This window comes from Callorhinus ursinus, unplaced genomic scaffold (assembly GCF_003265705.2).
Source record: "Callorhinus ursinus isolate GAN/ISIS: 27379988/994484 unplaced genomic scaffold, GSC_fseal_2.0 scaffold32, whole genome shotgun sequence".
NCBI classification, from domain to species: Eukaryota; Metazoa; Chordata; class Mammalia; order Carnivora; family Otariidae; genus Callorhinus; species Callorhinus ursinus.
The window spans coordinates 6,633,519-6,644,968 of NW_027397094.1; the positions used below are offsets into that span (position 1 = coordinate 6,633,519).

Sequence of the window (11,450 nt, forward strand, 5' to 3'; positions counted from 1 at the left end):
CAAAATAATCTGGCAGAGAAACAGACAGATAATGGTACAGAGAATCTGTGAACAATGTCAAAACCACTATGTTGAGTTTGGTGGGAACAGACTTTCAGTTTGGGGTGATGAGAAAGCTCTGGAGACAGACAGTGCTGATGGGTTCACAATACTGTGAATGCAGGAATCCCACTTAATTGTATGCTTAAAAATGGTACATTTTATCGTTTTGCCCCAAATTAAAGATTTAAAAAAATCAGTATGCTGAGTGAAAGGAGCCAGATACAACAAAGTGCCACATTCTGTGGTTCCATTTGTATAAAATTCTCGAAAATGCAAGCACAGTGGCAGAGAGCACATCGGGGGCTGCCGGAGTCCGGGGACAGGGTGCGGATGGACTGTGAGGGGGCCCCCAGGAAGCTCGGGGCGACGGAAACGCTCGGTATCTTGACTGCCGTGGTTTCAGGAGTGCGTCCATCTGTCGAAGTCCATCAAATGGTACAGCTGGAATGGATGCAGGCTACCATACGTAAATTACAATTCAATCAAGTTTTAAAAAAGAGGCTCATGTGTGCACCCCAAGTATGACAGAGGCGGCTCCACAGTCTCCTCTGAAATATTAAGGGAAAGATACATGATTTAATAACGTGGGAAAAACTGGGTCACAAAGTGGGAAGGAAAAACGGCACCGGATCACTGCTCGATGCCGTATGCGAAAATGAACCTCACGCTAAGTGAAGCCCTCACTGTGAGAAACAAAAGCAGGGAATAGCCTGGTGAGTCCAGGGTAAGGAAGAACATCTTCAGACCCCTGAAGTGCAACATAAAGCAAAAAGTGATGAGCTCTACAGAAACAAAAATTTCGGAAAGTGACTACTGACAAAGTTGACAGACGGCAGGATGGGATCACTATCTAGAACATGCAAGAAGCACGTGCAAACCAACACAGGAGAGAAACAAGACTACAGCTGGGTAAGAAACTAACAGCGAACAAAGATGCTCAACTTCACTAAGAAATGACACAAGCTCCCAGGAAAACGAGGAGATCCCACACTATAGCCACCAAATCCGGGTAAAGTTAGAAAGAGGGCTAATACCAACCACTGTCGAGAATGTAGGGAATCAGGGACCCCCATGCACCCAAGAGGAGAACAATCTAGCAGCATTTAGTCAAAACAGCTGTGCTCGTTCCGTTCCAGCCAGCCACTCCACGCCGAGGCACGCGCCCTTGCAACAGTGGGTCTCAAACCGTCCCAGCTACCGCCATCGCCAGCCCGGGCACGTTACAACACAAGCTCATGGGGTCTGCCCCCAGGGTTTCTGATTCAGGTCTAGGCTGGGGCCTCAGAATCTGCATTTCCAGCAGGTGCCCGGCGCTGCCCCTGTGGCTCCTGCGCGTGGACCACTTGAGGAAGCACTACCCTAGAGACGTCTCACACCCATCTTGAAAAGAACGCATACGGGATGTTCATCACAGCGTTGCCTGAATGAGGTGAGCTAAGTGTCCCTCGCCAGGGAAACGGGTAACAAAACTAAAGGATGCACAGCAAAGCCCTAGATAAGCCCACACTAACACAGATCTCGCAAAGTCTTGAATGAAATTCTTCCTGCTTTTGTGAATGTCTGAAGATTTCCGTAATAAAAAGGTTGAGTGTTGAATGAAACAGAACACCAAAGGAGTCTATAGCACAGGACCACTTACGTAAACTGAAGACACGCACAAAATAACACCTTTAACGAGGACACAAACATACCTAAGAATATATCCAACCCAGAAGAGGAGGCTCCTCTGGCGGGGAGAGGAATGGGAGTAAAAATGAAGGGGAAACGTCAAAGAAGGAAAGGAGAGGGTCTTGCGCCAACCACGGAGGCACGCTGACCACCCAGCACCTCGACGTCTGAAAGGTGAAAACCACCAGAGCAGCCCTAAGTACCTACTCGCCTGCCTTTGCGTACAGTGGAAGCCCCCAGCAATTTCCACAGTGGCTAGGGAACAGATCCCTTTAGCACTCAGAGAGGAAGAGGGGATCTTTCTGATGGACGAGCTTGGAGGAATTCAGGCCCCCGGAACCCAACCTGCTCCTGAGCCCTGGAGTTTCCCTCTGCGACATATTAGCACATAAAAAAAGCTGAGCTTCTAGGCGCTCGGCAAAGGGTGTGTGTGTCCACACCTCTGTCTTTTCTCAGTGTGCGTGTCTGTCTGTATGTGTGTGTGTGTCTGTGGGGCGAGCAGAGAGTGCTTTATTTGTGGAGGTAAGAAAGCCTCCGGAGGGGAGAGACTCAGCCATGCCTGTGGCCAGCAGTCAAGTCTGTTTCAGTGAAACCAGAAGTCAGTTAGAAAACCAAGCCCTCCTCCTGGCCCACAAGCCTTTGTTTCCCCTTTCTTCACCCTCCCCTCCCCTACATCCCACTCTGCTTCCCAGCTCCCACATCCAGACCGGCAGATCATCTGGTGACAGACGAGCTTATCAACTGACAAACTTTACAGCCACAAATCTCAGAACGTGGTCAGAGATAATAACTGACCACTTATATTCCTGACCAAGAGCCTGTAACAGAAAGGCCAGGGCCTTTAACACCAGGCATGCTGTAACAGTTCTTCCAAAAGAGACTGCTTATAGCTACCAACCAAAAAAAAGGGGGGGGGGCAAAGAAAAACCCATCTATAATCTGTCATGTCCCCTCAGGAGCACACCGGACACAGCTTTTTCCAAGGACCATAGAACAGTTCACCCCACGAAGTGGCTTCCACAGTGCAGGGGACAATCAGAAAATAAAAACCACAGCTGATTGAATTTATGTGAGAAAATGCAAAAGACCCTTCCAGCAGCAGCTTTAAGCAAGCCAAGCCCATGCCAGGAAAGTATGTCTTTAGGGAAAGAAGCAGCAGATGAACAACTGCAGGAAGGAGCAGAACAAAGTTTAAAAAGATGCATAAGCATGAGCTGGCCCAACACTCACACCTCCCCCAAGGACGAGGGAGCTGATGCCCCTGTGCAAACAAAGCCAAATTCTTATTCCCCAAACATGGTTTTGTCTTTTACACAGCCTCACTTTTCACTGGGCGGTAAAGGTTTAGGAATTCTAAAGAGTCTTCCTGAAATGCTTTGTACAAAATAAAGTTTCACAGATAAAGCACATTTGATGTGCAACAGAAGTATGCTTTACTTTTTATTTTTTTATATTTATTTTATTTTATTTATTTGAGAGAGAGAATGAGATACAGCATGAGAGGGGGGAGGGTCAGAGGGAGAAGCAGACTCCCTGCCGAGCAGGGAGCCCGATGCGGGACTCGATCCGGGGACTCCAGGATCATGACCTGAGCCGAAGGCAGTCGCTTAACCTGAGCCACCCAGGTGCCCCTTTAGTTTTTTAAAAATCTGTATGATAGCTCTATGTAGGACGAGTCCTTTAGGTTTTTATGAGATATGTGAGCAAAGCATGCGGGTTTTTTTCCAGCTGAATACAGGATCTGCCACAATCTGGAAAATTAAGGGACTTAACCAGGAAAGAAAAGGGAAAGGATTGAGTTTTCAAGTGAAAACTGAATGTCTGCGGTCAACACAGGCAATTCCAACTTAGGAAAATAAAGTTCTTTACGTGCCAAACTTAATGACGAGATTGTTTTTTTAATTCAGCTGAGTAAGCATTTACTGAGCACCTACAAGGTAGGCACTGTGCAAGATGCCTGGGATCCTCCAAGGGATAAGATGCTGTCTTAATAACTGGGTCCCTTCCGTGTTAGTTTAATCCATCCCTTGAATTAATTTCTTTAAAAATAAATAATGCTTACAACCAGCCCTGAAGAGTTACAGAAATACATCTTACTATTCTATTAAAAATGTAAATTTCTCGTCTCTGAAGCAGAACAGAAGGAAAAGACGCTTTCTCCGCTTTCCATACTGGCATCATTTGCTGCCGAGTAACCAGCTACATTTTCAGCTGTGCGCGGTGGCAGGCACCACCTCCTCGTACCCAGCAGGTCACGGAGCTGCCGAGACTCAAAAAAGACGTGCCACCTGGCTGAAGAGAAGCAGTTAAGAAAACCAAAAGCTCAGGGCCTCCAGACCCAAACAAACAGCGAGATAAGGCAAGTGAGCGGCTACAGGCAGACGCCAGCCCCTGGAGGTCCCCTCAAAGCCGGAGCCTCAGAAGCACAAGCCGCCGCTGGCCGGCTCTCCGGCCCGGACGAGGCATGGATGGCTTCAGAGCTGGAAGGCTGCCACCTGCTGAATCACCAAACATCCCCGGGCTTCCCTTGGAGCACTGGCCAGGCAGGGACTCATCCTCCGCGGAGAGCCTGCACCCCAACCAAGACCCGCCCAGCCCCGTCCCCTTCTGCACAGGCCCAAACGGCTGCCAACACCGCCCCCCCCCCCCGTGTTGGGGCGGCCCCTGGCAACTCCCCCCCCCGAGTTGCTACGTCACCAGTCCCACTCCTCTTTCTGCCCACTCAGTCCTCCCTGCATGTTCAAGCCTCGGGACCGGGACGCGTGGGGGGCTCCCGGCGCACCGTGACAGGCGCTTACCACTCCACAGCCAGGCAGCCAACCCGAAAGGCCCCCGAGTCTGAGAGCAGAGTCACCTGTCCGAACAGCTCGAAAGGTCCAAGGAAGGTAAATGTCAAGGGAGCTAAAACAGTAAGCAGACCCCTCACGCGGAAAATAAACTTCCCTTTCACAAAGCAGCCTTCGCTCTGGGTTTCATAAGCGTGTGCCACTGAAGTCTTTGGTGACTGAAGGTGAAAAGAAACATCTGAGCAGCACCTGCAGGGAGCCCTTCCACTCCCTCTGGCCAGGATTTTTACTCGCGACTCCCAGGAGGGAAGCAGGCGTTGCCCAGAACGCGCCAGCCCGAATCCGTTGGCTGGACGAGGACGCCCTCGCCGGCCCACCGGCAGCCGCAAGCCCCGGTCGGGGTTGACACGGTGGGAGAGACGGCCGCTGCTGCCGCCGCTCTGCCCTTGACAAGTCGCCTCGGGGTCGCAGGACCCCTCACTCGCGGGGACAGCCGCGTCCTGGAGACACTGTCCAGTCCCGGCTGCGCCGATGGCTGCTCCAGGCCTTGCCCACTCCCTGTCCTCCGGCGGGGGCCTCCCCTGAACCTGCAGGACGTTCTGCGGCCTGGGGAGGGCAGCTTGCTCCGCGGGGACAGGAGGAGGGGGGGGGTCCCACCTGTTATGCCGGCTGGGACCGGCGCCGAGGGGCCGCGGAGAGGGTGGGGGTGGGGGGAATCCCGAAACCCCGGGCGCCTGGCCCGCTGCGATCTGGCCCGGAGGTGTCAACTGTCACGCCGCCGCCGGAGCCGTGGGGGTGGGGCCGTGATTTGGGGCCGGCCCCCGCGAGTCTCCGGCCCCCGGCCCGGACCACCCGCCGAGGCGCCCCCCCCCCCCCCCCGGGATCGACGCTCTCCACTCCCACCCCCCGGCCCCACAGCTCACTTGCACCGGAGTCGCGGCCGCCGCCGGAATTCCGCTCGCCGAGCCCCACGCCGCGCACTGAAATCCGGGGCAGGGCAGCGTCGGGGCTCCGCAGCGGGATCGCGCTCTCCCGCCGGCTCGCCGTGCGCGGAGGGACGCTGCCTCTCCTGGCCGCCCTGCCCGCTCCGTCCTGCCCGCGGCCGCCGCCGCCGCCCGGCCGCTGCCTCGCTGGTGCGAACGCTTCCGACTTGCCACCGCGAGCCTCCGGGCTGCCGAGCATGCCCAGTCCGCTGCCCGCGCCGGCCTGGCTCTCCGCGCGCCGGGAGTCCGCTCCTCCGGGTGTTAGCGGCGGCCGGTAGGGGAGGGCGGGCCAGGCGGGCGGGGTCGGCGGGGCCCGATTGGACCCGGGCCACAGGCTGCGCCCAGAGGGGCAGCGTGGCTTGGCCCCTTACTTTACTTTCCAGGAATACGGAGCTTGGGAGAAGGGTCCAGCTGCGGATCTGGGGGGGGGGGGGGGGTCGCCCCCTGAGGCCGGAACCAAGCCGAGGTTGACGGTCGGGCGGCGTGCCGCCGGGGGCGGAGCCGGAGCTGCTCGGAACCGGGAACGCAAACTCGGCCTCCTGCAGGGGGCCTCGGGGGAACGAGTTTGCGACCCTGAGCTCTGCGACACTGGGGTGAACTCCTGGCTGATCCCAAGAAAGGGCGGCTGCGGCTCTCTCTGTGCAGACTCCCAACCCCGAACAATCAGGCCGTCTGCTGGGTGCCCCGCAGAGCCCGAGCCCGAGCCCGGAGCCCGGCTGGGAGGCGAGAGACCCGGGCCGCCCCGCCCCGCTCCGCCCCGCCCCGCCCGGGCCCCACCTCCCGCCGCCGCTCCGAGTGGCCGGGAAAACCCGGAGACCGGCCGTCCTGGGACGGGAGCACCGCGCATGCCCAGTAGCCCGACTTGGTGCAGGTCGCCCCCAGGAAGATTTCCCCGGCTCCGAGCGCCCGACCCCCGCGCCCAGATTAGGGGCGGGCAGCGGGGAGAGGTGGCCTTCCCCGCGCCGCGCACCGCCCCCCCCCCCGTCCCCGACCGGGCCGCGCGGCATCCCCGTGGTGGACAGGCGCCCGGACTGCGCCTGCCGCGGGGTCGCGGACTGGGCCAGCGCGGGAGGGGGCGCGCGGCGGCAGCGCCCGGGCACGTGACTGTCCGCGGCGCTCGGGGCAGCCATCTTCCGCCCGGCCGGCGGGCCCGGGGCGGGCGCCGAGCGCCGCTCTCCCAGCCACGCCCTCCGCGGTCACCGCTCGGCACCTGCCTCCGCCCCGCGGTGGGGCGCGGAGTCGCTGCGCGGCCGCGAAACGCGGCGGGCAGGACTGCGGGGGCGCACTGCCTCTGCCTTCCCGAGAGGCGGAAGTTGGGGCTGGGGTCCGCGTCCGCGCGGCGGCAAGCCCGCTTCCCCAGCGGCCCCGCCGAGCTCCCCCGTGGCCTGCGGAGGGGCGGGCGGCGCTGGCGGCAGCGTCTCCGGTGAGGCCCCGGCTCTTCCCCGCGGCTGCTAGACGGCCCGGATGGCGAGCCTCGTAGCGAGCGGGCGCACGGGGCTCCTGGGGGCCGCGGGCAGCCCGTCACCCCCGGAGACTCTGTTAGTGCGAGGTTCCGGGCCTGCCGAACCAAGTCTGCGCGTGGGGCCCTCCGGGTGCTTCTGGCGGGCCTTTCACTGCTTTTGCTCGACCCGGCCGGAGGCGCCCCGCTTTACAACAGGCAGGAAAATCGCACCGTGCAGCCGGCGGGCGGGCGGGGATGCGCACCGAGGCCGCGTGCCCCGCCCTTCCCCGGGCGGCTACCAAAGTGCAATTGTCACGCGCGGCTTCAGAGTAACAGCTGAAAGTCCGTTAAACTCAGCCTTTGAGTGTCTGCTGACGGCAACTCTGAGTCATAGTAGCCCTACTGGGTATTTTCGTCCCTTTGCACCTAAGGTGGAAAAGAGGCCTTGCTTTCTTGTGATATCAATTTTTTCAGACTAAAGGAATGCCGGAAGACTGGCTGATTTCTCAGAAGTGTTTTTTATGCAGTGTCCCTTAAGCTTGGGACTTCCAGAAAACAAAACAAAACAAAAAAACCCCAAAACGGTTCAGGTAAGCATCTGGTGTAGACGGTGTCAAGGAGTCTTTAAAATGTACCCCCACCGCCAACCCAAAAAACGTAACGGTAAACTTAAGTTTTGCAAAATATTAACAGTGCTTGATTGTAAGTGGTTTTTCTAGACTGCTCCTTGTAATTTTTCCTTAGTGTTCTGTATGTTTGAAATTTTTCATAATACAAATCTTCCTAAATTATTTCCATGAGTAATTTTAAGACTATGTAAGATATGGGAAAAAGCAAGATATAAAACTATTTCCACTTTATTCCGTTTTCATGAAGTAATCCAGAGAGAAAGTTATAATTTAAAAATCTAAGAAGAAATTGCAAAGGCAATACAAGTAAATTCTGGGTGAAGCGACTAGAAGAGACTTGAGTTGGGGCTCCCTGAAATTAAATTTAATTAATGGTCCTTAAGTGACTACTGTTTGTGACCAAAAAAGAAAAAAGGTTTAGTAAAAATAGTTCTTTTCTTTAGTCCACCAACCCTAAAGAATTTTATCACTGCGTTTTTTATCAGAATTTTAATAAGCAACACATTGTAAAATTTTAGGATTCTCAAGCACATAAAATGTCATAAATTACATTGTTGTCAAGACAACTATGAAATAAAAATGAATCACTTCCAAGTCACAATCTGTCATTAAAATATGTTTAAAATAATACTAAGAGCAAATACTGGGGAAAACAGTTCATTTGCCAGAACAACTATTCTGAGGTGGGTGGTTTAGTTCCAGATGAATGATTCTTCTACCTTTGGAAGGTAACCTAGTTGATTAAGAATGTGGGCGGGGGTTCTGGGCGCCCGGGTGGCTCAGTCGGTTATGCCTCTGCCTTCAGCTCAGTTCATGATCCCGGAGTCTCAGGATCGAGTCCTGCATCGGGCTCCCTGCTCCACGGGGAGTCCGCTTCTCCCTCTGACCCTCTCCCCTCTTATGCTCTCTCTCTCTCGTGCTCTCTCTCAAATAAAATCTTTACCAAAAAAAAAAAAAAAATGTGGTGGTTCTGTCCAGCTGAACCCTTACTGAGCAGCCATGACTCACCAAACTGTCGTCAAAGTCTGCGAAGTGCTCCAGAAGCAAGGAGGCTTCTGTGTGTCCATGGCAATTTGTCTCAGTGGGAAGAATCTGGAGCCACAAAGCCTGAGGAGCAGCAACAAGACCTCAAGGGCCCCCTCAGTCCTTGAAACTCATCTGGCCAGCCCACAATTTAGTTTCCAAACCAAGGCTGACCAGAAAAGCCAGCTGCAGACAACAGCTGGTTCCAAGGTTTTAACCCTGGGGCTTGGATCTGGGAAGCCTCAACCCTCTGTGCTCATTCCTTTGCCCACGGCTAGGATTCCTGGACTCAGTAAAGGCTTAGGTCCTGCTATTGGTCAACAAAAAACTGGAAATTTATTTGAAGACACTGGGGTAAATCAGGGGTGCATCTGAGGCTCAGGCAGAGATGGAACCAGGGGTTAGGGTATTAACAGGAACTTGGGAAGTTGGCCTCTGTCTTCTGAGCACTTGTTTACTCTGTCCCCTTAGCCTGTGGCTTTTTTGCCTTCTGTCCACCTATCAGGAAATGACTGCTTGAGAGCTGCTAAGTTTCTCTTCCAGAGAGTAGCAAGAATGACCCCACCTCTATTCACTAACGCTTTTATCTCGTGGAATCCTCTCTCCCCGGATTCCTACTGTCCACTTGAACCAGTCCTACTACTGTTTCAACGCTCTTCAATTCCACCTTTTTCATAAAGACGTCTCTGCCTTCCAGGACAGTGCAGCCTCCTATACATACATTTTGGCACGCATATACGTTATATTATGACTTTTACAATTCTCTGTATATTTCATACTGGTAAGTCTTGAGTCTCCAACTTACATATGAAATGACATAACGAGGATATATATTTATATTTCATCTTCCATGGTATCTAGCACAGGATTTGGCACCAGGGAGCCAACAGTAAATATTTATTGCACTGTAATTTATACTCTTCCCCTTCTTTTCTGTTGCTGCATTTTTGTTTAAAAAGGGTAAACTACTAGAAATGGAAATGTCCTTGCTGTGTCCTCCTTCTCTGATTAGCAACCACCCTTCACAATCTGCTGTGTACATTTAAAAAGGATTTTGAGGGGCGCCTGGGTGGTACAGCCGGTGAAGCCTCCGACTCTTGATTTCGGCTCAGGTCATGACCTCAGGGTTCTGAGATGGAGCCCCAAGTCAGGCTCTGTGGTCAGCGGGGAGTCTGCTTGAGATTCTCCCTCTCCCTCTGCCTCTGCCCCTCCCTCCACCTCTCTCTCTGTCAAAATAAATAAATCTTTTTTTAAACAGGATTTTGAAATCAGACGTTTCTGACCGGTCGCTCATCTGGGTCTGACGAGCCGATGCCATCAGCAGAATGATGCAGTACCGGCTGGCAGGCCCAGCACCATTGTCAAGAGCTGCACTGTAGTCCTAGCTCTTCACATAGTGTGTGACTCGGGCTTAATTATCACCTCTTAAAGTGGGAAGAATATGACCCAGCTCCTCTTTGCTTCCCATGAGTACCACGGGAATTAATTAGGTCTTAATAAGAATGTATGTCTGTTAAATGCTTTGTAGTTATTTAGAGGTAAACATAATGAAAACACGAGGTATCGTCAAGATACCGTGAATGTTCATTGTTGCTGGATTTGGCATTCAGCTTCCTTCTGAAAGCAAGGGTTATAGTAACAGCTATCATACACAAAATAATGAATACCTGTTTGGTCAGCGTCTCCTCCAAGCAAGTCCTGGATGGCCAGAGCTATGTGGGGGGTCAAGACAAAAATTAAGTCTCCCACACTGAACAAGGGGAGAGTGACAGAGTTCGATCACCTGAATTTCACAGGTCCTGCCTGAACTCTTCAAAGGAATCAAATCTAGGCCATGCTAGGGAGAACGCAAGTGAGGACTGACACTTTTTCTGGAACCTCTACAGCGCTTCCCTTGTTTTGTAAGATCTCAAAGGAGCATATCAAAATCCTTCTACCCCTACCTTTAAGGACAGCGTGTAGGAGGCATTCCCTTCTGCCAAACTGACACCCAGGAGAAGTAAAACACTCTGACGCTCCAGGACATGGCTGGAGTAATCTGACACAGAGCGGCTGAATCCTGCATGGTCAGATCTAGACCAGAGTTTCTCAACCTCAGCTGTGTGGATGTTTTGGGCCAGAAAATTCTTTATCGCAGGAGGCTGTCCGGTGCAGCGGGCTGTTTAGCTGCATCCCTGGCTTCAAACAACTAGATACCAGTGGCACCAGCCTTCACGGTCGCGACAGGCAAACATGTCTCCAGACACTGCCAAATGCCCATGCGAGACAGGGGAGAATCGCCCTGTGTCGCAAACCACTGATTTAGACAATAAAACCCAACTAGAGTAACCAAACCACAAGAGCCCGAGACCTCGAGTAACCAGCATCCTTCTGTGAAGTCACTCAGCAATTCTGTCTACTGTATCTATATCTTAGATATCTACAGGGCCTCGGTTCAGCCCACAGCTGTCGAGCTCTCGATGGATGAGGCTCAAGATCAAGTACTTCTGTGTATCCGTGAGCGGAAACGGATGGGTATGTCCCATTTCTCCACAGCAGGCACCTGTGTCATTCCCATCCTCATATTTGCCCCACCATCAGGACTGTTGAGGATTACCTAGGACATTTTTATTTTAAAAAACTATTCATTATTCATCTCAAACTCAAATTTAACTGAGTGGCCTGGGTTTGGGTTTGTTTGTTTCTGGTTTTTTGCTAACTCTGTCACTGCTGCCCTAATACATCTGAAAACGTATCCCTGTCTCTTGAGGTCTGGCTCCGTAAACTTTATCACTTGACTTCATCAAAACTAATAAAGAGAAGTTATCACAAAGACTTGGAGAAGACGAGAAAAGGGATGTTGATAGAAGGAAGGGCACAACTAAATTTGACTGTGGTA

At 53.1% G+C, this 11,450-nt stretch overlaps 1 protein-coding gene across 26 annotated transcripts in view; it reads right to left on the reverse strand.

Annotated features, from left to right (window-relative positions):
* Positions 1 to 7,231, reverse strand: part of SGMS1 (sphingomyelin synthase 1) — a 266,979-nt gene extending 259,748 nt beyond the window's left edge. For 16 of the 26 annotated variants that reach the window (XR_012374280.1, XR_012374270.1, XR_012374275.1 and 13 more), the window contains exon 1: positions 5,420 to 7,226. The gene's annotated coding sequence lies outside the window, so the exon portion shown is untranslated. Of the gene's footprint in view, positions 1 to 5,419 lie in introns of all 26 variants that reach the window. The other 10 variants (XM_073878946.1, XM_073878947.1, XM_073878944.1 and 7 more) reach the window with 4 other exon arrangements.
* Positions 7,232 to 11,450: the final 4,219 nt, after the last annotated feature.